Source organism: Mauremys reevesii, linkage group 5, assembly GCF_016161935.1.
Source record: "Mauremys reevesii isolate NIE-2019 linkage group 5, ASM1616193v1, whole genome shotgun sequence".
Lineage (NCBI taxonomy): Eukaryota > Metazoa > Chordata > Testudines > Geoemydidae > Mauremys > Mauremys reevesii.
The window spans coordinates 25,563,338-25,589,628 of record NC_052627.1 but is presented as its reverse complement, the minus strand read 5'-3'; the positions used below and the strand labels follow the sequence as shown (position 1 = coordinate 25,589,628).

General features: G+C 40.4%; 1 long non-coding RNA gene across 2 annotated transcripts; it reads left to right on the top strand.

The window, feature by feature from the left end:
• Window positions 1-3,662: 3,662 nt before the first annotated feature.
• LOC120406714 lies at window positions 3,663-16,893 on the top strand. 2 transcript variants are annotated; one of them, XR_005599517.1, is made up of 6 exons: window positions 3,663-3,896; window positions 4,159-4,245; window positions 9,515-9,656; window positions 10,776-10,961; window positions 11,083-11,241; window positions 16,701-16,893. It is a non-coding gene; the product is annotated as an uncharacterized LOC120406714 (long non-coding RNA). The 2 variants fall into 2 exon arrangements; XR_005599518.1 differs by lacking the exon at window positions 11,083-11,241.
• Window positions 16,894-26,291: the final 9,398 nt, after the last annotated feature.

Here is a 26,291-nt window from a genome sequence, read left to right as displayed (position 1 = left end):
CTCAGCATCAGTGTTTGGAGAAGATTAGATGAACATAGGAGGGTGAGCTCAGCAACTCTGGTGGCACTACATTATCATAGGTGTTGCCATGTGGTGAGGTAATCTTGCATTTTCTACTTGTGTGATGGGGCATGTCATGAAGAAAACAAAAGAGGAAATGAAATAAACGTATCTGAAAGGAGCCTAGGTTCTCAGACAGAATCATGGCCAACCATACAAAAGTATGTGTCTATGCCTGCACAATGTGAAGCTGTGTATAGGAACCCCCATACCACCCACACACCCCTGAGTGGGGTGCTGAGGTGAGAGGGACAGTGTTTCCCTGGATCGTGCCTGGGAGGAGTGGGGGGAGGTGACAGGGTTTCTCTTTTCCCCTGGACAAGGAGGAAGCTGAAAGAAGTGGGCTCTCAGTTTCTCACACTCCAGACCATCTGGAGGGGACTGGGAACTTTCTGTAGGGGAAAAAAAGGCAGAGGAAGATTCACATGTTGGGCAAATCTTTTCCCATTAGTCACTGGCGCTGTTCTGCCTACTGGAAGAAATGCTTGGAGATTCACACTCCCCTGCCAGGCACCAGCTCTTCCCAGTTGAGATTCTCTTGCCTGATGAGTCCTCATTTCATCATCCACTGAAGAAGCAGGAAGAGGGATAATACTTTAACCTCTGTAACTGTCTCTATGGGTATGCCTGTAGTGCAAAGGAGGGTGTGATGGGCGGGGGAGGGGGGAGGAATAGGCATATCCATTCTAGCTTTAATCTACCTAGCACAGATAACAATAGCCATGTAGATATGGTGACATGGGCTTCAGCACAGGCTAGCAACCTAAGTACAAGCCGGCCGGGGATCCTGGATGTGTGATTGTGTTGCTAAACAGTGCCATCACATCTTCACTGCTATTGTTACCCATGCTTGTTAGGTTAAAGTTAGCACAGGGTATGCCCACCTGTGCTTCAAACATACCTTCGCTTGCAGCATAGACATAGATTGTAAGCTCTTTGGGGTAGCAACTGCATTGTGTAAAGTGCCTAGCACACTGTAGGCATTATGTAGATCGTAAAAGGAAGTCTCTCTACTTCTTTGTCCATCTTTAGACTGTGATCCCCTGGAAACAGGGACTGTCCTTTCCTGAATGTGTGGAAAGCACCATCACAAATAAGCAAACCACAATGACAATGATGAGAATAGTAATGTCCCACTTTTGTATTCCAGAGTCTACTTACCCTCCCTTAGGATGGCACCTTGGATTTGATTCTGTAACAAAAATGTGCATATTTACTTAGGGATATCAATTCATTAACATTAAATTATGTATCCTTGGAATAGTATAACCCTCCCTCCTGCCCCAATCAGCACTGTGCACTGCTCAGACTTCTGTTCACAGCACACAATGGGGCAGATGAAAGTTACTCCTCCCTGGCCCAGTGAGATCCCTTGTCCCTTGCTGCTAAGAGTAAGGTGCAGCTTTAATTCTTGCCATGGGCCCAACAGGAGCTCTACCAGTGGGAACTTCTGAAAAGGGTCTCTGGAAAAGTCTGGCCACATCCCCCTTCTAGTACCTTATCTCCCAGCAGAAAGGAGGTAGCAGCTAATTTGGGCCACTGGAACGTCCTCCCCTAGCAGAATTCCACTGCTGGGGGACTGCCCCAGGTTTCATGTCAGAACACACCATAATGAACCCCAGGGGAATCTGACCCAAAGGTTGCTCGCAACTCTTTATGGTTGTTCCAACTCCAACTGAGCAACATAATTTTTTTCTGGAATATAAAACATGCATTTAGTTCAAGGATTCCTCAATATCCTCTTCACCTTTCTCCAGCTGGCAAAAATCTGAGAAATTTTCTTTTTTTAAATATATATATATATATATATATATATTTTCTATCTATAGTTATAGGTCATGATTACGGTACGTATGCCTTGTCATTTAGTCTTTACATATAGGATGCCGCCCTCAGGCATGTGCTGCTTTGCTCTAGAAAGCCATGGGAACTGTTGGCGCTCAGTTTTTTGTTTTCACAGCTTGCAGTAGCACCTGTTCCAAAGGCAATTGGAAAAGCTTGTCCATATCCAGATTCTTAATTTCCAGCCCACGAGCAACATTTTAGGGCTTAGGGCACAGTACCATATTTCACTTTGTAAGAACTGAAGATTTTATGTGAACTTGTACTATTCAACCCTCATGCAGACTTTCCTGATTCAGCTGAAACACCGGAAGGGGGCAGGCTCTTCTGGCGTTTATCATATGGTCTGGGGCATCTGAAACCTCCTCTGATATTGAATCATGCCAAACTTGTGACAGTATTTACGGTGCAGGCAGTTCTTTTCTAAATGGAGAAACTGTGAAAGATGTGCAAACTGAGCTGCACAATCATCTGTCCAAAATGATAGAAGTGCAGAATTGCAATTTAAGAACTGACTCATCTTAGAGGCCAAGGAATGAATTGGTATGGAAAAAAGGTATCCTTTCACTATGAGTTGGTGCCTCACAATCAATACTGAGTCTCAGTGCTGAAGGATGCCTGTACAGCTGCTTCCTGTGTGTTGCCATTTCTGCAGCAAAATGTGGGACTTCGTGCTCCAAAGGTCTCAATCTGGCATATTCCACCAGCACTAAATTCTTTTAAAATTAGGACAGGACTGATTCCTGGTGGATGGTGATCTGCCCGTGTGTTGTCTTTTACATATAATACACACCAACAAATAAATACAGCATGAGTTAAGAGTGAAGCATCAGCCCTTCCTTGAAAAAGACTGGCATCTGGCATTTTGTTTCACCACAACCTCCGCATTGTATATATATGTCTTCCTTGCCTTTTTCCTATGCGTTAAGTGTATGAAGCACCAATTATGTCACCTAGCTGTAAGTTGATGACCATGTGTTAAAAAATCATAAACTAGGACATTTTATAGTGGTAACATTTTTAGGGACATGAAATAGTCCTTCAAAAGATAAAAGTAGATTTTTCTTAGAATGTGTTCTGATACTGCCAGCTTCTTCTGGCACCCCAGTGACACCTGCATATTATTTAAGAGCGGAGGATTTTTTCCAGTAACTGAGTTCTGAACATGTATCATGAAACACTGAACAAATATGGGTAACATGCACTTTTGACCAGAAGAACAACTTTGATAGTAGCTAAACTGCACTTGGACTTTTCTCTTCACTTCAAATGCTGCTCATCACCGTGTGCATTTATTCAACTAGATTGTTTCTTCCTGATAAGAGAGAACATTCTCCATTCTATAACAATATATCTGCAACAAACAGAGTAGTTATTTAAAAAATTCTATTGATCGAATAAAAACCTAGAGCATTTCTGTGGTTCAAAAATTAGTTCCTCAGATCCCAGGACATCAAACAAAGTCTCTCCCAGGAAAGCTGGGATGTGTGGTCATTTTACCCAGTTGCTTTTTCAACTATCCAGATACAAATATTTTAAAGGAACAGATTTCCTTTATCTATCATGAATTACATGATGCATTGTGCATTACAATTACATCATGTATTATAATTATCGTCTTGAAATCAACCCAGCTAGCTAGAGGGGCTGAAGGCATATATGCCTTGACATCAAACCAATAAGCTACAGGTGCAGTCAGTGATGTCACAGAGACCAGTCCAGCAAGTCTACAACAGCTGAGCCAGTGAGTTCACAAAACTCCATGTACTGATCTCAGGCTAGCAGGCTACTGAGCCAGTGACCTCACAAAGGTCTGTCTTTCAACATAGAAGCAGCAAATTGACACAATACCAGCAACGCTGAAACCAGGATGTTAACTCCTGCTTGAACTGCAAGACCAATAGAAAAGGAGTGTTAGGGCTGAGGTGGGGCAGAGATTAAACATCATTCTCTCCCCCCCACCCATCTCAACCAGCTCTGTGTAGCTGTCCATGGTAAATTAATACAGCTATTCCATAGAGATAAAGCCCTCAACAATAAGAGTCCCCTTTTAAGGGAAGGGTATAAGGGTAGCTGTAATATATAAGCCCTAGTACTTTGGCTTCAATGCAGCCACACTGGCAAAAAGTAGCGCAGGGTATTTCACCAGATTCCAAAATTGGCAGGGAAGTGTTGATGCCTCAATTCATATTGGCCTAGGTTTCTGGTGATTCTGGGGAGATTGATGAAATTTGGTGGCTGAATTTCCTGTTTCAGCATTGTTGCCTCTTCCAATGGAAGAATACACAGGAAAGTCCATGAAGAGAGTTTCTCTTTGTTTCCTGCCCCTGCAGGATTATTAAGGTAGGTACCCACTCAATCATGGACTGAAATAAAAATATTTTAATGGTTAGAACTGAAGTCCTCACCTGAGTCTGGGTGACTGAAACATAGGGTACTAAACCTTGAGAGACGTAAACTTACCTTAAAGTGCTGATTACTAACCTATTAGTGTCTATGCAGAGACTGATACACATTGTATGATGGTTGGTTTGTTTGCTGTCTTTTATATATAATAGAAAACAGAAGTCAGGATGTGAAAATGTCACTGTACATCGCCTGTCTTGCTTAGTTTTGCCAGTAACTAATACTTACCTGGAGATGGTGTTGAAGTGGTTCAAGTGTTCATTGGTGATCTTAGTACAGCATCTACAAAACAGTTCAAAGCACCGTCTGCAACATGTTGTATATGAGATGTCCCAATTGCAGGATGACCAAAAGAGTGCAAATCCGGTTGTCTTCTCCTCCTTTTCCATTTCTGATCAATTAGCTCTGTGTGGCTTACACCATGTGCAATATATATTCCTTGATTTTCCCCCATGACTTTTCACCCAGATTTCTTCAGTTTGCTCATGAAACCCATGATTACAGGAGTTGTCTGAAGCAGAGGCCTCCTGGTAGCCAGAGGGAGGAATCTCAGATTGAGAAAGTTATAAAATCCTGTGACATTTATGAAATGCATGACAAATCAGATAAGACATACATGCCACTGTGACATCCAGTTCCCATAATACTAGCACTGCACAGAAAAAATTGTGAACAGTATATAAGGACCTTTTGTAAAAGCATTAGCATTACAGTACTTAATTACTTCAGCTGGGTGGCTAGAAGAAGCTATGACTTTCTAGGTGATTTCCATAGTAGTCATCCACTCAACATTTTTAGCAAGAAAGAAATCCAAAAGCACTAGTAATTTAAAATGTACCCAAGAAATGATTAAAAATAAAGTTTGGAAAAACTTCTTACCAACTGTAAAAGCAGCAAAGAGTCCTGTGGCACCTTACAGACTAATAGACCTACTGGAGCATGAGATTTCGTGGGTGAATACCCTCTTCGTCGGATGCATGTATTCACCCACTCTTTGCTGCTTTTACAGATCCAGACTAACACGGCTACCCCTCTGATACTTCTTACCAACTGCTGATGTAGAAGAAAAACCTGCAGATAATTTGCCATAGATTTCTTACGGAACTGCCAACTGACCTGAGATATATCAGTGTCTTCTGAAGAACTGTTGCATAGTAGGCATAGGCAGACAAGGTTACAAGCTAATTTATACCTGCCCCTGCATAGGTACACTGGTGGGCAGACAAGATGCAAAGAGCTTTCCCTGTCAGGATGCCTACACAAACAGCTGTGTTATGTTGCCCTTTTTGGATCATCAGTGGCAAGTGAACATGTGCAAAGCACAGACCTCTACCACTTGAACTAAAGAACTAAATTAATTTGCTGGGGGCTGTCATGTCTGGATTAGCCCACACAGGAGAGACAGCACATTTTGCAAGCGTCTCTGCAAGCTTATTCCACGTTTCTGCACCATATAGCAGTTCAGATCCCCATGTGGCTACACCACTTGTAACTGCCCTTTGGTTATGTCATTAGTGGGAATGGAAACCAAGAATTCTAGCTTTAAAGCTCAACCTCTAACACTTGACCTAGAGGATCAAGTCCAATACGTGGGGATCAGAAGCAGGTGACTATCCTTTGTCGATTCGTCACAGAGGGGACATGCAAAATATTTTACCAGTATGTCAGATAGCCATAGTTGGTCTCCCAGCACTGCAGTGTGCAAGGGGCTACTACTGGCAATAGCTATTTCTGGCTGCAGAGGGGATATGTTTGGGGTGTGTGTGGCTCCCGCATGATAGATGCTTGTGCTGGGAGGAGTGGAGAGATATTATATTTGTTTTTCAACTACATAATACCTCTGACACCACTGCTTCAACAGAGCACCTTATCTAACATGCTTCATCTTCATAAGAGATAAAATGGAGCCTTCAACATTAATGTTCTTCAAAAACCAAGATCTGATAAAACACATGAAGCTGGGACTGGGTGACAAGGGACGGATCACTTGATGATTCCCTGTTCTATTCATTCCCTTTGGGGCACTTGGCATTGGCCACCGTCAGAAGACAGGAGACTGGGCTAGATGGACCTTTGATCTGATCCAGTAGAGCCATTCTTATGTACAGTTCAGGAAAAGAATATGCATACAACAGTTTTACAAATGCACAGTGTAAGTAAATGGTACAAATATCGATGCAAAGAAATTCATAGGATCTGATTGTTGGATTAGATTAATTTTAGGGGTCAGATATGTTGTTTTATTTTCAAATAATCTCCAAAGAATCTATATTTTCCCAATAAACTGTTGCATGTAAGACTTTTTTTTTTTAACTGAATTGCTTTGAAAAGTAATTACAGCCTATGTGGAGCAGCTGTTTTTCAAAGTTTAATATCCTGTCCATTTGCATTTTTTACAAGATACCAAAGGTAATTAGAACTGTACTATTCGTTAATTCAATGCCAAATCTGGGGCTTGATCCTGCAGTCTTTACTCAGGCAAAATTCCTATTACAGTTAAGAGAAGAATTGCATTAGTAAGAACTGCAAGATCAGCCCCTTAATTGTTCATATAAAATGTGTTTTTCCATTATACGTGTAAAAGTGCACAAAAAGTGTCTGAAAACAGATCCTGTGTAAATTAAAAGTAACCAAGCCAAATTTATTTTAAACTTAATTAAAGAAAATAATTTGCATCTAAGATGAGAGCATGCATAAGGAGATTCACCTGGGAATGAAATTTCACATCCAGACCATAAATCCCTAAAAATAGGGACATATAATGGAAGTACTAACATGCCCTTAACTCTAGTGGTATGACAGTGCCAATGTAATGAAATCCAACACCACAAGGTTACAACTATATAGCAAAAGTATCAAAAAATAAACAAATAAGAACATGTTGAGAAATTACACAGAAACCCTATTAAACGTTTTAAAGGGTAATAAAAATGCCTTAGACCCATTAAAAGTTCTCTGCTGACTATAAGAACCAGTGCCAAATAGTGTCAAAGCTTTTACAATGAAAAAGAAATTTAAAAAATCCAAGAACTACAGTACAGGTTCCTGTTCAGAAATTAAACAAATGTACTGGACAAAGACCAAGATACACACACACACACCCCAGTACACCACCCACCCATGTGTATGTAGGTGATACCCATGTGATAATTTGACAGGAATATGATACTCTGCCCTTACCTGCTCTCTGCCCACTAATCCACCTCCTTGGGATTTATTCTGAATTTCAAAGTGTTTGAGCAGATTCAGATTCCATTTAAAAAAAAACCAACCTGCTACAAAAAAATGTTTCTTTTCCCCTCTAAATATGGGAACATTACACCCACACTATCTAAGCCAGTGTCTGTCCTAAGACAGTAACAGTTTTGCTAGAGGTCACTTGTTTTAGATACAGCATCTTGTAGATCCACAGGACTAGTAATGGAAGTTTCATAGCCCTGGAAAGGAAATATTCTCAGCTTGACAGTTGGGGACATAGCATTGCTTCTAATGTTGGAAGGGCCAAAGATATCAGACTTAAAAACAAGACATTTTTATTCAGTTATTTTCAGTCAGTTTTAGAGGAACTGTACATTTATCTATTTATCTGTCTTGGAGTGCATTTTTCTCTTCCTCTGAGTCCTGTACAATTGGATTCCAGGGGTGAAGTCCTCACCTCATTGAAGTCAATGACAAAACACCCATTGACTTCTATGGTGCCAGGATTTCACCCATGGTAACTGAAACACCTAAACTTTTCAGGAGCAGTGATACAAGGAATAGTCCAAAAACTCATTTCAAATCCCTAATTCTAAATCTAACTCTAGCCCTAACCCTAATTTTAAACCTAACACTATATTTAACTCGAGGCCTAACTATAAATCTAACCCAAAAGCAATCCTGAATGCTACCACTACATCTATCCTTAATTCTAACTCAAAATCAAATCCTAAAATTGACCAACCCTAACATCTTGCTATCACCCTAGCCCTGACTTCTGCTTCAACCCTAATTTTACCATTACCAACTATTCCAGCCAAGATTTGGGTGATTTTCTGTCATAGAAACATTTGCTAAACTTTTTCTCTTACCCCTCACTATTGAACACTATTTTTTTTTTAAGAGAAGATGAAGTAGCTTGAAATGTTTTCATGGAAAACCCAGAAATGTTAACATGTACCTCTGCACTGAGGCTAGGGTAAATTATGTGTTTGCATGGAGGTGAGACTATGACTTCTTCCCTATACTTCCGATAAACAATTTTGGCTAAGAGAAATAATATTTTACTGAGTATTTTGAAATATTGTGAACGGTGCCATAGAACTTACAATTTGACCTTTAGCATCGATTTTCCTTTAATAAGTTATAGTATCAGCATCTTGCTTCAATAATAATGCCACATGAAGTCATTGATGGGAAAAATTCTGTAGTGGATTTTAAACTACACAGAATTAAACTTGCCGGTCAAATCAAGGATTAAAATAAAGTAAGATGGAACTGGCAATTTCTAATTAGTATAAGTCCTTAGCTGAATCAATGTGATGGTCCTAGTACTATTCCAAGTCTGTCACTAGTCCATATCACTAAAATGTTACCTAAGAAATATAAATATAAATCTCACTGACACTTACATTTTGGCACTTATTCTATGTGATAGAGCCCCAATGTTTACCCTGTTCTGTTCTAGTAATAGTATAATTCTACCATAATGCTTAACTGGTATATTATGTTACCTAACACTGTTTTTCAGCTTATTCAAAATTAGACACATTGTGCTGTCTATAACCCCAGAGTCCTCAATGTTTATCCTACACAGAGTATTATCAGCAAGACACATTGTCTACATTGATGTGTTACTTCTTGTGTCAAGCAGCCAATTATTAAATGCTTTTATTTTTTCATCCTTTATTTAACTTCTGTGTGAAACATAGAAGTCTATTAATGAAAGGAAGGTAGTTTGATATGGCATTTTCAGCAATATTTCCTGGAAAAGTGTATATAAATCCGCATGACACCAGCTATACTATTGTTTTGCATAAAAAAACCCGCAAATCTATCCAGTTTTGCTAGAACTGTAGGCGATTATAAGCTTTCAGTTTTTACAAACTGAAAAAGTGTGTTAGACTTGATTATAGACAAACAAAAATACAAGCAAATTGTACAGAAGGAAATGCAGGACTTCAGTTTGCACAAAGAAAATAAAAACTTGCGTACATCTTTTTAACAGCCCATGACCGCTGTAATTTCCATTGTTCACAGAATAAATCTACGGCTACATCACCCAAAAACTGTGGGGGAAGAGGATGAGTTTTGCCTACAAGCTAAGATGTACAGCAACCCAGCATGTTCCCTCCAAGTCAGGAAAATAGGTGAAAAACATTTCTTGTCTCATGCCTTTGACTTGTATTTGAATTAGTGTGTAATTATTTCACTGGCCAAAAACGTAGTTCTAAAACATTAAGCGCTTGAGGTGAGTGGCCTTAGTCAATCAATTTCACCGGCCGATAGCACTAAAGCACCTCACGTACTCATATTTCAAGATCTCCAGTCCATTAGTTTTGAACTCATTTTTTTGTACTTTAGTAGACATAATCAAATTTGGTATCTACATTTTTCAATAGTGCTTTCATTTTTCACAGAAATCTTTGTAGTGTATGTTACCCTAAATCATTGGACATAGTTCAGGGTAAGGCCCCAAACCAGAGGCATGAGTCTGTTCCTGGGGCTCTGCTGTAGTTCTTACTCAAAGATCCTGCCAGTTGGCAATTTTTATTTTTTGGCATCATTAGAGACCTGGAAAGGTGCCCTGAGAAATGAAGTCCAGGCACACTGACTTCACAAATCTTTATAATACATTTTTTAACCTAAAAACTGCTATTCCCGCCCAACCCCCCACCCACGCGCGCACACACTTTTAAATGTTAATAGTGGAATTTTACTTTATTATTATTAAACATTCAGCTAACTCTAAGAAGCCAAGTGGATTTCAGTAAAACTTGCTGAGGAGGTCTGCTTTTGAGTTGAAACAAAGCACGAGAATTTTTTTTTTTTTAAACAGAAAAGTGATTTTTACAGAAAAGTGATTGAAAATCGGTATTTAGAATGAAAGCACGATTTTGCTCTTAACTCCAGTGTCAGTTTGCTTGGGTAATCAATGGCATTTTTCAAATAGAGAACTTTTTTTCATTAATTGGTCGTGTTGCATAGAAACTCTGGTGAAATCCAATTTGATTTCCATCCTGTGTGCAAAAAAAGTCACCTCAGTACTCAGATCAGTGCAAGAATGTTTGTAGGCATCTAGCTGGTGCCTCCTCTTGCACATGTCTGATCACTTCAAGGGTACATTTGTTGGCAAAACTCTTTCATGCTGCATGCAAATACAATCACTTCAAGTCGCTAATGAGCAGCTCTTGGGACAAGCAACAAGTGTTGAAATGTGTTTGACAGAGCTCATTGTTGTCGAATCATTGCCTCTGTATTCTTTACAGCCCCAGAGCTATAACTTCTTTTGTGCGGGCAAGGCACTGCATCTATAGACGTAACAAGTGGAGTGGCAGAAAGACTACACTACAGGTAGAAACAGATATAAAGAGCAAAAACATGCAGTAATCTGTGGTAGGTGTGGAGAGCTGAAACAATATTTCCGAGAAACTCATTACCTCTCATTTGTAACGGTATGTATTCCAAGAACATCCCAGATATAGTATCCATTGGATACAAAGAACTAATCAGGCTACAAGCAACAGCTGAATTAATCTTTTCTGCCCTTTGGGGCAAATCCCATCTCATGTGCAGATGCAGAAATTCCTTATGTAGGAGAACTGAAATCACTGTGCTGTGCTGGGGGCACACGGTGCAGACAGTGAATGCAAGACGTACACATCTCACATATGCCTTGGAATAACTGTATGGATGGGTGGATCAGGGAAGCAGCTGGGCATAAGGAATGGTGTGGTAATGTTAATTATTTGTGAACTACTGTAACAATTTTAATGGCACCAGCTATACAGCTCTGGTATTTTCATAGTTCATAATCTTTATATGGCTTGGGGATCTACTGGAAATATAATCCATAGGATTCAAGGTTGATCCCTTTCACTCAGGCTGGGAGTGATGAAGAGGTTGGACATTCAGCACATGAAGGACTGGACTCACACCCCTTTAGAACTTCTGGTTGAGTAGCAACTGTCTCAAATGATGTCTCAAAGCACATCCAGTGTCCATAAGCAGAAAGTACAAATTGTCCCAGCAGAGATATTCTAAGGGTAACTGGTTGGTACGGAAAGCAAATAGACACAGGAAAACTGGAGAACGCCTCTCCCATCCCCAACACAGCCATATATATTTAAGTTATAACTTATCACTTTTACAAATTATTTAAACACAATTAAATTTCTGGGGTAGTAACTGTCTCTTCATCTCGATATCACCCAGAAAGATGGATACCCAGAAACTTTTGGGTTATACTATAAAGATTGATAATAATAAACATAAATAATCCTTACTTTGTTTGAGATTCACGCAGTACCACATAACAGACAACAAGCAAGGCAGGAATAATTTTACCTAGTTGTTAGGAGACATGTTCAGAGCTTGAGATTTTGTTTCATTAGCATTTGACAAATACATATCAAAGTCCTTGTCCTTTCTTACTTATTATCCACGTAAACCTGAACTGAGTCTTTTTTAAGAACATAGCACTTAGAAGCATTTTTACATTAGCCATCTCAGTAATATATAATAAAAGACCATGCAGATGGACAAATAATTGTGTCAATACCTGAAGGAAAGCACCCTTAATGTCAGACCACTTGGGTAAACTCACTCTACCTACGTTTGTAATTCTGGGAGAATATAGTAAGTAGAATTGTATACAGCCTTCCCCCCTTATCCTACCCTACCAGGCCCATTGCCTACAGAGGGCTCACTCATGGAATGGGGCGGTCCTGCAGCATCCCTTCCTCAGTTTCCCCTCTAATGTGCGTGTCCTTGGCCTTCTCCACATGAGTCCATGTGGTAGGGTGACCAGATAGCAAGTGTGAAAAATCAGGACAGGGGGTGAGGGGTAATAGGAGCCCATATTAAAAAAAGCTCCAAATATCAGGACTGTCCCTATAAAATTGGGACATCTCGTGGTGATGTGCGTTGGCTCTCTGGCCAAGTCACTAAACAAATTTAACCTCTTCTGGGATAACAAAAGTCCAACTAGAAGTCCAAACAAACAAAAGGTTCTTCTACTCCTCTTGGGCTACTCTCCAGCCTGCCTTCTGGGCTCAGTTCTTGGCTCATATGGGCTATGGTCAATTCCTTTCCTGCTCTGTTAAAGATCAGCATCTATGTTGCTTACCTTGGAGTCCCACTCACAGTAGCTACCTGCTCTTTGTCCCTACTCCTGCGCCCTGCAGAGTTCCTCCTTGCTCTTTTAGCTGAGCACAACCTCCCACAGCTTTCTCCATGGAGGCCCCTTTTGCTAGCAGGTCCCTTCCGAGGGCACTCTGGCAGCTTCTCCCAGGCACATCCATGCTTCCTGCAGACTATAGCTCCTCAGGGCACCCCACAGGAGCCTAACCTGCTTTCTGTAGCTCCTTACCTCTGAGTTTTCTCAGCTGTTCTCATGAAGCCCAAGTAGTCATTCGGCTATCACCTGACTCTACTAATTCCACCCTTTCAGGCTGCGAGAAAGCGAATTGTGGCACAGCTGGGGCTGGCCCTATTTCCCCTTAAAGGGGCCAGGCCCACCCTGAGACACCTACTATATTTTGTCCAGCAACGACAATGTAATATTTATTAAGTGGTTGCCTTTCAAAAAAAGGTCAATGGCCTTTGTAACTAAATGATGTTATCTTAATATTTCCCAGGTACACTAAGTATAAGGGCAGTAGGCCGGAATCATCTCTCATTATCTAAAGCAAGACTGGAAAGATTTAAAAAAAACTAATGGGAGCTCTGTAATGGTTCCATCTTTAGCAGGGGGCCACGTGCTTCATTCATAAACTCTACCTAGTGGGAAGAAAGCAGGAAATGCTGAGAGACAGATGAGAGAGTGGCAGTGTAGGGCTGGCAGCCAGACCCTTGTGTTAATGTTCCTGTGAATACACTCTGGGCAGCCTGAACCCACGGGGCCTACTAAGGGATGAGAGGTCCAAAACAATGTGACTGGTTCAAATTAACCTGGCAAACACGAATCGTGAACTTCAGAGGATTGTCCTGGGGTTTGGTAAAGAATGTCCAGGGGACCTACTAAATGGTGAATTATCTCAGAGAATTCTCTCAGCTAAGAGCTCATCCATAGATCACATCACCATGTAAACAACAGTTATTACTGAAGTATTTTCTGTGCTACAGCTGTAGAGTCCTGTTTCTTAGCAAATTTCCAAACATGTCCATGTCCTATTGTATATTTTACCCCCAAGATAGCAAGAAAACTCTCTCAGCCTCTGGGATATCCTCTTCATTAGAGTTATGCTCCACTTGACTTTATTTCTTTTAAAGCCTTTTCTTTCTTACTGTGCCTTTGTGTATTGGGGGCATCCGAGATTCAGTTGTTAAACTACAGGATACTGATTTCTTACACGCAGTATAATTCTCAGAATGGATATTTAAAATTTATAGCTAACTCTCCCACACGAAGGTGGTTTGGCAGCTGCAATTCCTTCTCCCTCCCACCCCCCATTTAAATGACTGTTTGGCATTATCTGTAACTGGGTTTGATCTACTTTGATATTTTGTTTGAAATATTTCCAGAAATAACTTAAGACATTGCTTGTGACTCAGCCATGGCTCTATATAATCCAAAACATTTCTGCGGTAAATAGACTGATGACCAGAGTCGGTAACACTGTGTATAAAAATCCCTGCAACACAAACACTGACAATGTGACAAAACACAATACATGATCTGTTTCCTTTGGGTTTTGCAGTGTGTTGGAAGTTCCCTTGGAAAATGGCATCAGTTTCCTTACAAAAGTAAAACTGTACCACTGTATGTCAGCAACGTGAATATATAATTTATCAGACATACATGCCATGCAGGACATGAAAACTCTTATTTTAGTTCAAACCAGCCTTATTTTTGTTTAGTTTAAGTTGATTAGGAATTGGTTTAAGCTAAACTGAAATAAGATACTCTTAAACCACGATAAATATGTCTACATAGGAGTTTGCACCAGTTAAACTAAACCAGTTTAGAAACCAATTTAAATTGAACCTTTGCAATTTTCTCATGTAGACAAGGCCATATAAGGTGGTGATATCCAGTTGATTAATTGCTAAACAATGCATCTTTCACCACTTAACCTGTTTCCATTCCAGTATCTTCCCTGGAGTTACTTCTAATATTTCAACCCCTCGAACAGCTTCAAATAATCATTTTTTATCCCTCCAACAGCCAACCTGCTAAATATTTCCCTCTCTGTTCCCAAATGTGGATTTACACCCATCTGAGGCCCATATTCAGTTCTGGGCCAGTGACATGTTGATCATTTAACATCTTAAGGCTCTACAGAAACAGCAACTTGGTATCTCACTGGACAGGGGATATTTCCAGCTTCCCAACAGGCTCTGGAAAGTGCTGAGATAACAGGCTTTCAATGGTTCTTGGACACTTACCCATGTGAGTAATCCCATTGTCTTCAGTGATACAACTCATATCATCAAGGGCTCATCAGCTTGAACAAGAATTCCACAATCTTGTCCATAAACAGCTTATGACTAATTTTGCAAATAAAGCTCTGTCACAAGTGATAGATGTGAAAAGTTTGAAGTGTGTAAGTGTTGTACGGATCTGGAAAAAAAAAAGTAGACCAGCCACGCTGAATTTTAAAACGGAGAGATTTGTAAATACTAGGACGATAAAAATGATATTACACTACAAGTATTATACATAACATTCATCTGGGTCATGATGGTTAAAGTCCAAACCAGCAAAGCATTTGTCTTCAGGAGGACTCCTAAGAAGTATAAGTGTGCTTTGCTGGATCGGGGCCTAAATGTAGCATGGTGACCAACACTTCTGCCAACTCTCATCTCCTGCTAGTTCCTTTAGCCTCCCTCCTTGTGTTCATCTATCACAGTCTAATGACCACACAGATCACTGGGAAAGGACACCTGGGTCCATGCCCCTTGACTGAGACTGGCAAAGGCATGTAGGTTGCAGAAACTCTTTACCTTTCGGTACCTCTTTCTATAAGGTTCCCTTTTCTTTGACGACATCTGCATAAAATTATCTATCCACTAGTAATTGTAATAAAAACAAGATTGATTAAAACCAGAGAGAGAATGGATTTGAAACAAAAGCAAATGGTTTGCTTAATGCCTCTAGATTTACTCTTCCTGTAAGAGAAACTAGCTAAGGCCTCTCAGCTTAGCCATTGGGGTGGGGGAGGGAGAGAGAATAGCTTACATCTGTTGAAAACACTTTCTCCTCTGGTCAGACTGTCAACATCAGTTGCTGTTCATGGACCATCAGCTTTTCCTGGCCTCTGGATCCATTTTCTAAGTTAGGTGAGCTTGCATGTCCAGACACACCTCTTCTTGCTCTCCATGTGTTTCTCAGGCTTTAGAGTCCATTAGTGTGTCAGGATGAGGTTTCATCAATATTAACCAAAACAGTGTTTGATTAGACGTTCCATTTAGGAGAAAGGACACATGAGTATTGTCTCCTAATTACTCCTAGAAGTTTCTTCCAGGCCAGCCTCCCTGTCGCCAAGGTTGATATGATCAAAAGTCCCAGTGATTTCCGTTTCTTTAGATTAAGTACGGTGAACAGTTTTTGATCTGCACTACTGCTCTTTTCAACAGGATTTTGCTCATACACTTCTGTAGAATTCACCCCATCTCCATTGAACACAGAAGTGGCATAGATGTGATCCTTTTTCTTTTGTTAATGTCTCTTATCATAAAATTTTTGACAGACCTCCGTCACCTGTATATTTGATTAGGTAATCTGTCCATTTTCATGGAAAATAAGGAGATACAAAATTCTGTTTTAAACAAAAAATTCAGTGAGCCTGTAACAATGGATCAATTACAATGCCTTAATTTCATATAAGAATGCACATAATCACATTATATGTTCCCTGTGATTTCCATGTTAAATGTTGTATTTATGATATCTACCCTTGACTGCTTCACCTGCACTCTGCCCACTAATTCATTTCCCCTGGGACTTACTCTGACATTTTAGACTTTTGAGCAGCTTGGGACAGATTCAGCCCTTTTATATACATACCATGCCATCATATAGTCTTTGCTTTACAGATTATGCTCCGTTATATTTAAAAAGAACGTTTGTAAAACTGCAAAATCAAAGATTCAAAAATTAGGAAACTGGCAGTATTAATGTGGCCTCTCCCTGTGTGTACACTTTATGCTACAGTCTTTAATTACATGATCACATAGTATTTTTTCCACAGGAATCCAGCGTCATTCAATGCCCAGGATAGATAACGCTCACTGAATGAAGCCTCAATTGCTGCAAAAGTTGGGAGGTGCCTAGCAAATGAGGCAGGAGATTGCAGGAAGTGAAGACATGGCCTTGCAGTTCATGCACTGGATTGGGACATAGGAGAATAATCACTCAGGAGAGTTACTTGTTCACAATTCTCTTCTCAGGAAAGTAGTTTTTTAAGCCTTTTATATTTAGGTACATTATCCTATACATTATAAACAAATGAAAACAGGGTTTTATAATGGGAAAGTGTCAAGCTACCTGAGCTACTGGCAGCACTCAGCTTTTCCTGCAATAAATGTTTATTTTGTCAACTAGTCATCACCCTGGAAACTTTTCTATTAGGCAAATTGTTGGAATAAGGAGGATTCATTTTAAGCTATTGGATTTTAAAACAAGTGCTTCAGGTTTAAGGGATCAGATTCATTATGAGCAATCATGTCAAGACACTGTTCACTAGATGGTATAATAGCCAATAAATAATTGCTAGATTAATTTCCCCATATGCATTGCATCTCCCCAAACTCAGGGAGAGCTTTACATATTAAATAATTTATTTCTTAGCAACAGATTATATGGAATAGGTGTTGAAATGCTTTGTGATGCAACTATATATATATTCTCCAAGAAACCATTGCATTAATGAAAACAAAGAACATATTCCCAGAAGAGACATGCCCTCTGGCACAATGTATTCCATTATTTATACTACCTGAGGCATCAAGTATGAGATTTATTAGCAGTGAACGAGTTTCCACGCAACAAAGACAGTGATTTTGAAATTGAGGTACAGAGGAGAGAAGCTCTAGGATTATGATGATAGATGATTTATCACAGAGGCCATTACTCTAGAGCTCTCTGATTATGATCTCTCACTCTTCTCCTTTCCACAGGGAATGTATACATCTCTCCTATTCAAAATGCGCATTTCATTCAGAAGGCCTCAAATTGCTTTAGAAATTATTAATGCTATACACAAATCACTTACTACCTTCAAAGAAGTGTGTGTGTGTGTGTGTGTGTGTGTGGTTTGATTGAGCCAGCAGGAGAAAGACAACCCCTATGATCACGAGAGGATGGGCAAGGGGGAGAAGGGAAGGAGGCGGCAGCTTGGCTGCTCTGCAGCCTTTCCACCTCAGCCTGCCCAGAATACTTGTGGAAATCATGCCTGGGTGGGATAAAGGGAGAAGGAGACAATTCTCTGCCTCTACCTGCGCCCATTGGCAAGGGAGGGGGAGAAGAGGAAGAAGCTGATTGTCTTTTGCCCTTCCCCTTCCCATATATGAATCCCTCCAGCCATGCAACATCCATTTTGGTGTCATTACTGTCCTGCTCTCCAAGGGGGATATGGTTTAAGTGAGTTCCCAAGATGCTTTGAGTCTGACTGAGCATCAGTTTTTGGGATAAGGGAGGGATTTTTCCCTTGCAGCAAGAATGACAGGGTGTCCAGTGGGTTTTTTCACCTACCTTACAGCATCCTGGAGGCCCAGTTTTAGGATAGTCAGGACTAAGAACAGAATTTGAAAGCGGTGAATAAGGTGGTCATTTCATTATAACTTGCCTCCAGTATTCAGCATTGGGTGAGAAACTCAAAGGGGCCAGCTCCTAGAGGTCAACATAAACCCTTGGAGATAACTACTCCCCTAAGTTCTCTGTGCAGCAGCTGCCCAGCAGGCTAGCAATTGCAGCTATCCCTCCCGCCACTGCCATGTGCTGCTCCTGCCCTCTGCCTTGGAGCTGCTCCCCGAGACTCCTGCTTGCTGTGCGAGGGGGGGAGGGAAGGAAGAGGGGGGCTAATGTCAGGGTGTCCCCCTGCTCCCTGCTTACCCCATCCTCCATAGAGAAAGGGGGACGCACCAGGGCTCAGGACTGAAGGAGCTTGCAGCAGCTGTGGTCTCAGCAAGCTGATCGAATTAACAAGGCTGTGTACTTAAAGGGGAAATGCGCATATCTCCCTCATTCCTGCTGCCTTGCAGAGTGAGAGAGTTAACCCTTGAGAGATCAGCCAATTGCTAGTTCATCATTTAACAGTAAGGGAAATATCCCACCCTCTGACTCCTCCACATCAACCAAGCTTCACAATCATCATCACTGTGTACCAGTATTAAATTGTTTGTTTAAAACTTATACTCTGTGTGTATGTGTGTGTATATAATATAGTCTTGTCTGGTGAAAAAAAAATTCCCTGGAACCTAATCCCCTCGTTTGCATTAATTCTTATGGGGAAACTGGATTTGCTTAACATTGTTTCGCTTAAAGTCACATTTTTCAGGAACATAACTACAACATTAAGTGAGGAGTTACTGTATTTTTTTCAGTGGGGGGATTACAAATTAATAAATTTGTGGCCTTCTGATTTAAAATCCATCACTTCTGTGTTTCACTCTCCACCATGTCCTGATCAATGCAGCCACCTCTGGGGTGAGACTTAGCTGCCATCTAGCAGCACACAGCATTTTGACACAACAATTTTGGACAGAAAGTGAATACTGTACTCCAGCTGAAAATCAAAGGGAATTTCGAAAGACAAAAAGCAGTTGTTCGTGTTATCTACTCCCTATGCTACAAAGCTGTAAATATTGCTGTAGCTGGTAGCACTTCAGAGAACTATTCCAGATGGATAAGAATTCCAAAACAAATGCAGCATTATAACAAAATGACAATGCATGCATCAAACTGGAGAGTAGGTCTACAGACCTTGAGGCAATTATTCATCTCTGGCTGTCACAAAGGAGCATATGAAATCTATGCAATAGGGTAGTGCTAGATGAAGTACATAACCCACATACCAGTACAAGCTGTGGATTTGTTTAACATTGAGCCTGGCAGCAAGCTTTTAGAAATTCATCAACTCCTAAAGCAGCTATATCACACTCCTACTAGACTATGCTATGTTGTTCAAGAGTTTGCTGTGCCATTGTATTGCATTTTAAAAACATTACAGCTTTAGTTCTTTAGCACAGCATACAAATAAAATAGCCCCAAATATTTGCAAATGACAACAGGTAAAAATCTCAAATTAAAAATGATGGGCGAGATTTTCTCCCTCATTAAAACCCCTGTATTCTGCTGTGGTGTTCTAAAGGATCCTAGCAGCTGAGGGAGTATTTCCCCAGTGCAGGTACTGTTTATAACAATCACAAGTTGCTCTACACAGGTCTCCTTGCAAGCCCTAGCACAGCGGTTACACCAAGGGCAGGAAGGAGTGTGTTGGGGATGCATAACACTATGTGGATTCTGGGAAGCACTGCTATTCGTAAGCAGCGCAGGATGGGCGGCTGTAACTTAAATTTGGTGCCTGGAATCGCCCAGAATCAGGAGGGCACAAAGGTGAAAAAAAGCCATTTCTGCCCTCCCCCTCTCAGGTCTGCGAGTTCTGGGCCACATCTCCAACAGCAAAACATTGCTGACTCGCAAGCATGTAGACGATCTATTAGCTATATGTTTTATGTATGACAAACTGTGGGGACACAAAGTTCCAGTCCATCAGCACTGATGACTTCTCATCTGCTTTCAGCCCTTTCCCTTTTCTTCCATTGATATGGTTACTGATTCCATGCTTCACTCTCTTCCATCCTTTACTTTTTTGCCTCTACTTTCCATACCAAGGTCGGCCCAGCCATCCTCAACATCTGCTTCCTCCTCCAATCCTGCTCTCATGCTACAAAACATTTCTGGTGGAAATCCTGAGACTGGGCTGACTTCCTCTACCACAAATTTGTTCTCTCCTCCTCCAGTTCTGCCACCCTCCTAGCTAAACAATGTTGCTTCTCCAACTTAGTTGAATCCCAGGCCCAGAATCTCAGACCCCTTTTCACCACCTTTGGTTCACTCCTCAAACCCTGCCTCTATTTCTGTATCTGCACATTATCTTACAATTTCTTTCAAAAGAAATTTGACAAAATATATCATGACCTTCCCCCTTGGCTTCCCTTGTCACAGACACAGAAGTTTCTTGCCTACTGTCCTCTAACTCCTCCCCTTGCCTCAGTCACCCCATCCCATCCCCTGATCAGCCTTGGTCCCACTCATCTCCTCAAGCTTTCACTCTCCTCTGGCTTTTTTTCCCCATCAGATTACCAGCATGCTTTAGTCTCTCCCATCTTAAAAAAAACAAGATCCCTTGACCCCATTTGCCTCTCTAACTACTGCTCCATCTCCCTTTCATCTTTAGTCTCATTAAACAAGCTGTTTACAGTTGCTGTCTAGAGCTCCCCTTTCAGTTCCATCCTGGACCCTCCTCTCCAATGCTGCTTCCAACCCTTATGTCCCACTGAAACCACTGTCACCAAAGTCTCTAATAATATTTTCCTAGCCAAAGATCAAAACCAGTACATCCTTCTCCTCCTTCACCTGTCAGGATCCTTTAACAGTTTACCATGCTGCTGTTCTTGAAATGTTACCTTCTTGGCTTCTGTGACACTGTCTTCTCCTGGCTCTCCTCCTACCTCTCCAATCACTCTGTGACATTGCACTCCGCATGCTTTATGAAAATATGAATATGATGTAACTGGAATATGCTTTATGCGAAAGGTCTCTTGTAAGGTATCATTACAAAGCTTATAATCTATTGAGTGTGTTCATCCTATTTGTTTCCATATATTATTTCTATGTCTGGCGTCAGGAGAATAAGATATAAACTTCTGTTACTGATGTAAACATATTAAGTGGAAGCCATTAAGGGTGCTTCAAAATCAATGAACTATAAATGGCTGTTTACTTGCAAACCTTCCTGTGTACATGTGGGTCAGCCCAGGAAGAATGGAGGCTGGGGTCTCACAGTGACATGTGACCATGTCACATGATGCGGGAATCTATATTTCTGCCAGCTGTCACAGAGTAGATCCTACACCACCAAAACCAGGTCTGCAGCTGAGCAGGTCAGAGAAATCTTGTTTCCCTAGCAGGTCAGACCCATCCACTCTTGTGCCAAGTGCATCTTGGCAAAAAAGAATCCAGCCCATAATGCTTAAATAAATCCATGCCTTCATTTCAAGTCACCCACTTTGTTGCTTGCATTTCCTTATGACATTTAAATAGGCAGCCAGGCTTTAGAGCATTTCTGACAATGAGACAGGCAGTGATTTGGGGTAGGGGAAAAAGGAAATAAGAGCAGTGGCTAGTGCATTAGTCTTTTAGCTGGGAAAACCAAAACTGAAGGCCTGATCCAAAGTCCATTTAACTCAATGAGAATCTTTCCACTGACTTCAGTAGGATTTTTACTAGACCCCACCTGGGTTTAATCAAAAGGGGAAGTGAGTTTGTCAGTGTCTCAATATTATGCTAAGGCACATTTGTCCATCTCAGAAAGCAAGGCACAATTTGTCACAAATTGGATTCGTTTCTGGATGGTGTCAGGGATGGAGTAGCAAGAATATAGTTATAGTAACAATGGAACAGTTCTATGAGGAAGGTTGTGAAGCACCAACTTGTGCTCCATTTTTCATACCCTCCACAGGAATCATTCACACTGATGATGTAAGATGGAGGATATTGGTGGGAAACTTGTTGCCATATTGATTGGTGGATTCATTGATAGAATAGTTCCACACATTCTTGGGACTCAGCAGTGATTTGCCTTTAAATTCCATAAACTCAAATGACACAAAATGTCTTGAACAATAGAAAATTTTTGCACTGGTTCTAGGGGCAGGATCATTGGACACAAGTGACTGGGGCTGTAGAGTGAAAGGAAGCGAGTGCTGAATTTCAGTGAGTCAGGGCACAGCAGTAACTAGTTGTTGCAAAATGGTCAGTTGCTGGGATGGACTGGACTCATTAGGTCGTCTCCTTTGGGAGGAAGATCAATATCTCAGCAGTGAGAAGACAAGACTAAACCCCGTACATGGTAACAGAGAGGAAGAATCTCCAGGAAGAAGTGTGTGATGGTCCTCAATTCAGCCCCACATTAAATCCAGTGGAAAGACTCCCATTTACTTCCTTAAGAGCTGGCTTGGGCCCTGCATTGAGAAGCAGTATACATCAGGAGGGTAGGGTGAAATTTGAGGATTTGGTAGATCTGGCTTTTGTTTAGCCTTAGTATACTCTTGGGTGGTAATGACTATGGGAGAGATCTGTGTGGAGAAACCAGACATATAACCCTTTCTAAACAATCTAATTGTGTGGTGTCTTGCGTACAAGCAAAACCCCCCAACTGCCTTAAAAAAGAGTTACTGCCATAAAAAAAAAATAGCGAAAAATCAGTACTTACCCCGGTCACCACACAGTTGTATCTGAACTAGTGTAGCTATTTCCAGTCCTAAATACAGGGAAATTTACTCTGTGGCCACCGAGAGCAAACCCCGTTTTCTTAATGGCCACCACTTTGTTTGATTTACAAAGTTCTCTCTTCCGCGAGATTGGTAAATTCTGGACACTGTAGAAGCTGCCCTCTTAATTGATTGTAACAGTTTTCAAATCATTTGGGCTGACTTGTTATAAAACCTCTATATTTCAAAACTTTCCAAAAAAACAAATGTAATTGAATCCAGCCTTTACGTTTCTAAGTAACACACCCTGTCCCAATATATCAACTCATTACAGTACACGACACTATAATGTATAAAGATATAAAAGCCAACAAATTTCATAAGCTATAGCATATGCCCATATATATTTTATAATACAGATTGTATAATGTAAAAAAGGGTTAATACCTTGAGCGCAGGAAACAGGTGTGATTGCTAATGGTGGTTATGGGCTTTTATCACCATTTAACCCTGCCTGTAATTTCTGGGCACAAGATGCAGCATGCATGGAATTAATTTCACTATCGTATAAGCAGCAGTATTCCAAAGAGTAACATATCCATATCCTACCCACACACTAATACATTATATAGACAGTATACAATTGTCTATAGAATACATTACATAGCATAATTTGTGTACGTGCACGCATTTGAAAAGTAGTGTTGCCTGCTATTATACCCATTTTCCCCCAAAGTATGCCTTTGTATGTTTAATGGTGGTGACTCTAGAGCATATGGTACCAGAGTACTGTCCAATCAGGGAGCTAGTTTCTTTACGGTATAATACAAGCCACAACCATAATTGTCATTAAGCAGAAAAATATGAATTACAAAATGCAATTGCTTACTAGAGTCTCAGAATATTCTGGAAAGTGAAGCCATTGATATGGGTCCCCATCAAGGGCTCTGCAGGTTTTGCAATATTAAGCAGCCTCAGCCAAAAGCATGTGATGTTACCCGTCTTTAGTGAGTATCCCTGGGGTATAGTCAAGAAATACAGCTGCATCAGCAATTGATGAATTCTAGTACCAACACACACAAAGGGCCTTCAGTAAAAGCAGAAAAATAGCACACGAGCTAGAAATTAGGGAAAGCATCAGTAATGTAAGGATGCTTGTGATTTGCAGACAGATTGCAATTTGACTTGCATCAGTTTACTGCCATTCACCTTGGAGGAGTTACTTCTGATTTACAGAAGCATGCCTGTGGCTTCTGGAGAGGGAATTAGGCATAGTTCCTTCCCCAAATACAAGTGGTCAGAGCTACCAAATAATTCTCTATTGACTGGCAGAGGGTCACGGCCTGAGAAAACACACACAGCATACATACAGCACTTGGATTGTTCAAACCCCTCTCTAAATTTCAACTAGTTTGCACAACTCCCCAGTAAAATAGGTAAAGCTTATGCAAATAGGAAACATCAGCATTTACCCTAGAGCGGTATCTGAGACATTGCAGTATTGCCCCCTGTTTAGAATATAATGGATCTCTCACATATACGGTGACTGGGAAGACAGATTAAACTTTTTAAAAATGATGCCCACTGTAAATAAATGGCAAAACAGCAAGGGAAAGTGTCTTTTCTAAGGCAAAAGCTAGGATTAGAACTCAGGCACTCCTGGCTTCAAAATTTCTGCTCTAGCTTATAGATCAACCTGCTTCTCAGGCAGTGATGGGTGCAATATAAGAACCAAGACAGACTAACAGGCCCTCTAACAGTAAAGCACCATTCCTTAGAACTCCAGTTTGTTCTTTACATCTAGTGAGAGAGGGCTGAACTATTGCAGCGTGTTTTCTGATCAACATCACTCACATGCCGGTCTTATGCATCATTTGTGGAACTGTTTGCACGTGTACAACTTGAAAAATGTCAGCGAATTTCAAATAATGCTTAAAAAACAATTTCATTTGCAGATATCTAAACAGTTTCTCCACCTACCCTCAAAGGTGTACAGTTGATGAGTTTACATATATTAGCAGTAGGTTTTGAAAAGAAACAACCAGCGGAGTCTGAATGTGCGATGAAGTAAGTGAATAAAGTCACAGTAAATATTGCAAGTCAGATTATAAATACTGAAAATTATCTTTTGTACACAGGTTAGTTTTAATTAATACTTGATCACCTGTTTGATTTTCACAGACTATTGACTCAACTACACGATAAAACATAAATGTAACTTACCTGGCTGTGAATACGATACTGAAATTAAATGTCACTGAATCAGTATCCCCAAAACAGCTACACTAGCTATATTAAATATCAGTTATGTACAAGCTTTTCTCACAATTAACCTAAGCTTTCTGCTCATTTCTATTATTTTAGAGCTTGCCTACAGACAAAAAAAAATCAAAGCTTCAGGAGATGAAATATGCTGTATGAAAAATCTTATATCTTTTAAATGACCCTGGAAGGAACTCTAAGTGTCATGGTGCTCAGTTGTTTGTATTTTGTCACCTAGTCTTAAAAGGATTTCATTTCATTAAGCAAATTCATTTTGTTAGTGAACATTTTGTTAAAGACAATGGGCCAGATCCTCAGCAAGTATAAACTGGCATCTCTCCATTTACTTAAATGGGAATACACAGATTTACCTCAGTTGAAGATCCAGGCAAAAGGGCCTATTTCTGATCACACTTAATGGCTACACACGTGAATAAAACCAGTGTGGCTACAATGGAGTTACTTGTAATTTATATAGGTGATTTGCTTCACTGGGCTTGCACAAAAATTGTGCCATTAATAAATCTGACCCAACACATAGTTTTGCTGTCCTGTTGCCTGATATACTTCAAGGGGACACAAGACTTCACATGGGAGGTAAGGTAATGTCCATTTATATTCAAAGAGCTGAATCAAATAATGGAAACTTCAAGGCAGGAAAAACATGACATTCTGATGAATGACTCACCAAAGCTCAGTTCAGATTTATATTTACCAAAGGAACATTTGACAGTTCATTGGTGTACTGGGAAGAAAAATAAAGACACACCTGATGGGATTATCTTTTACTGAAGTATTTTAAGCAAATAAAAAAAACAATGGTGCTTTCTAATAGGTAGGAAAGGTAAAGTACAGGTGAGTTTGTTTAAAAAAAGTCCTCTGTGTTTGGAAAGTGTGAAAGCAACTCAAAACACAGTGCTTGGTTTCGTAATACAGCAGAAGTCTTAAAACACACAAGATAAAGGGTGTGTGACTTGTAAGTTCCTAAGCCATCTGAAGCATAAGTTAATGATTTGCAATGTAACTTGTGCTCCTAAATCCCTTTGGCACTTCAAAAATCTCACCCAGAATATTTTTCCAGATCA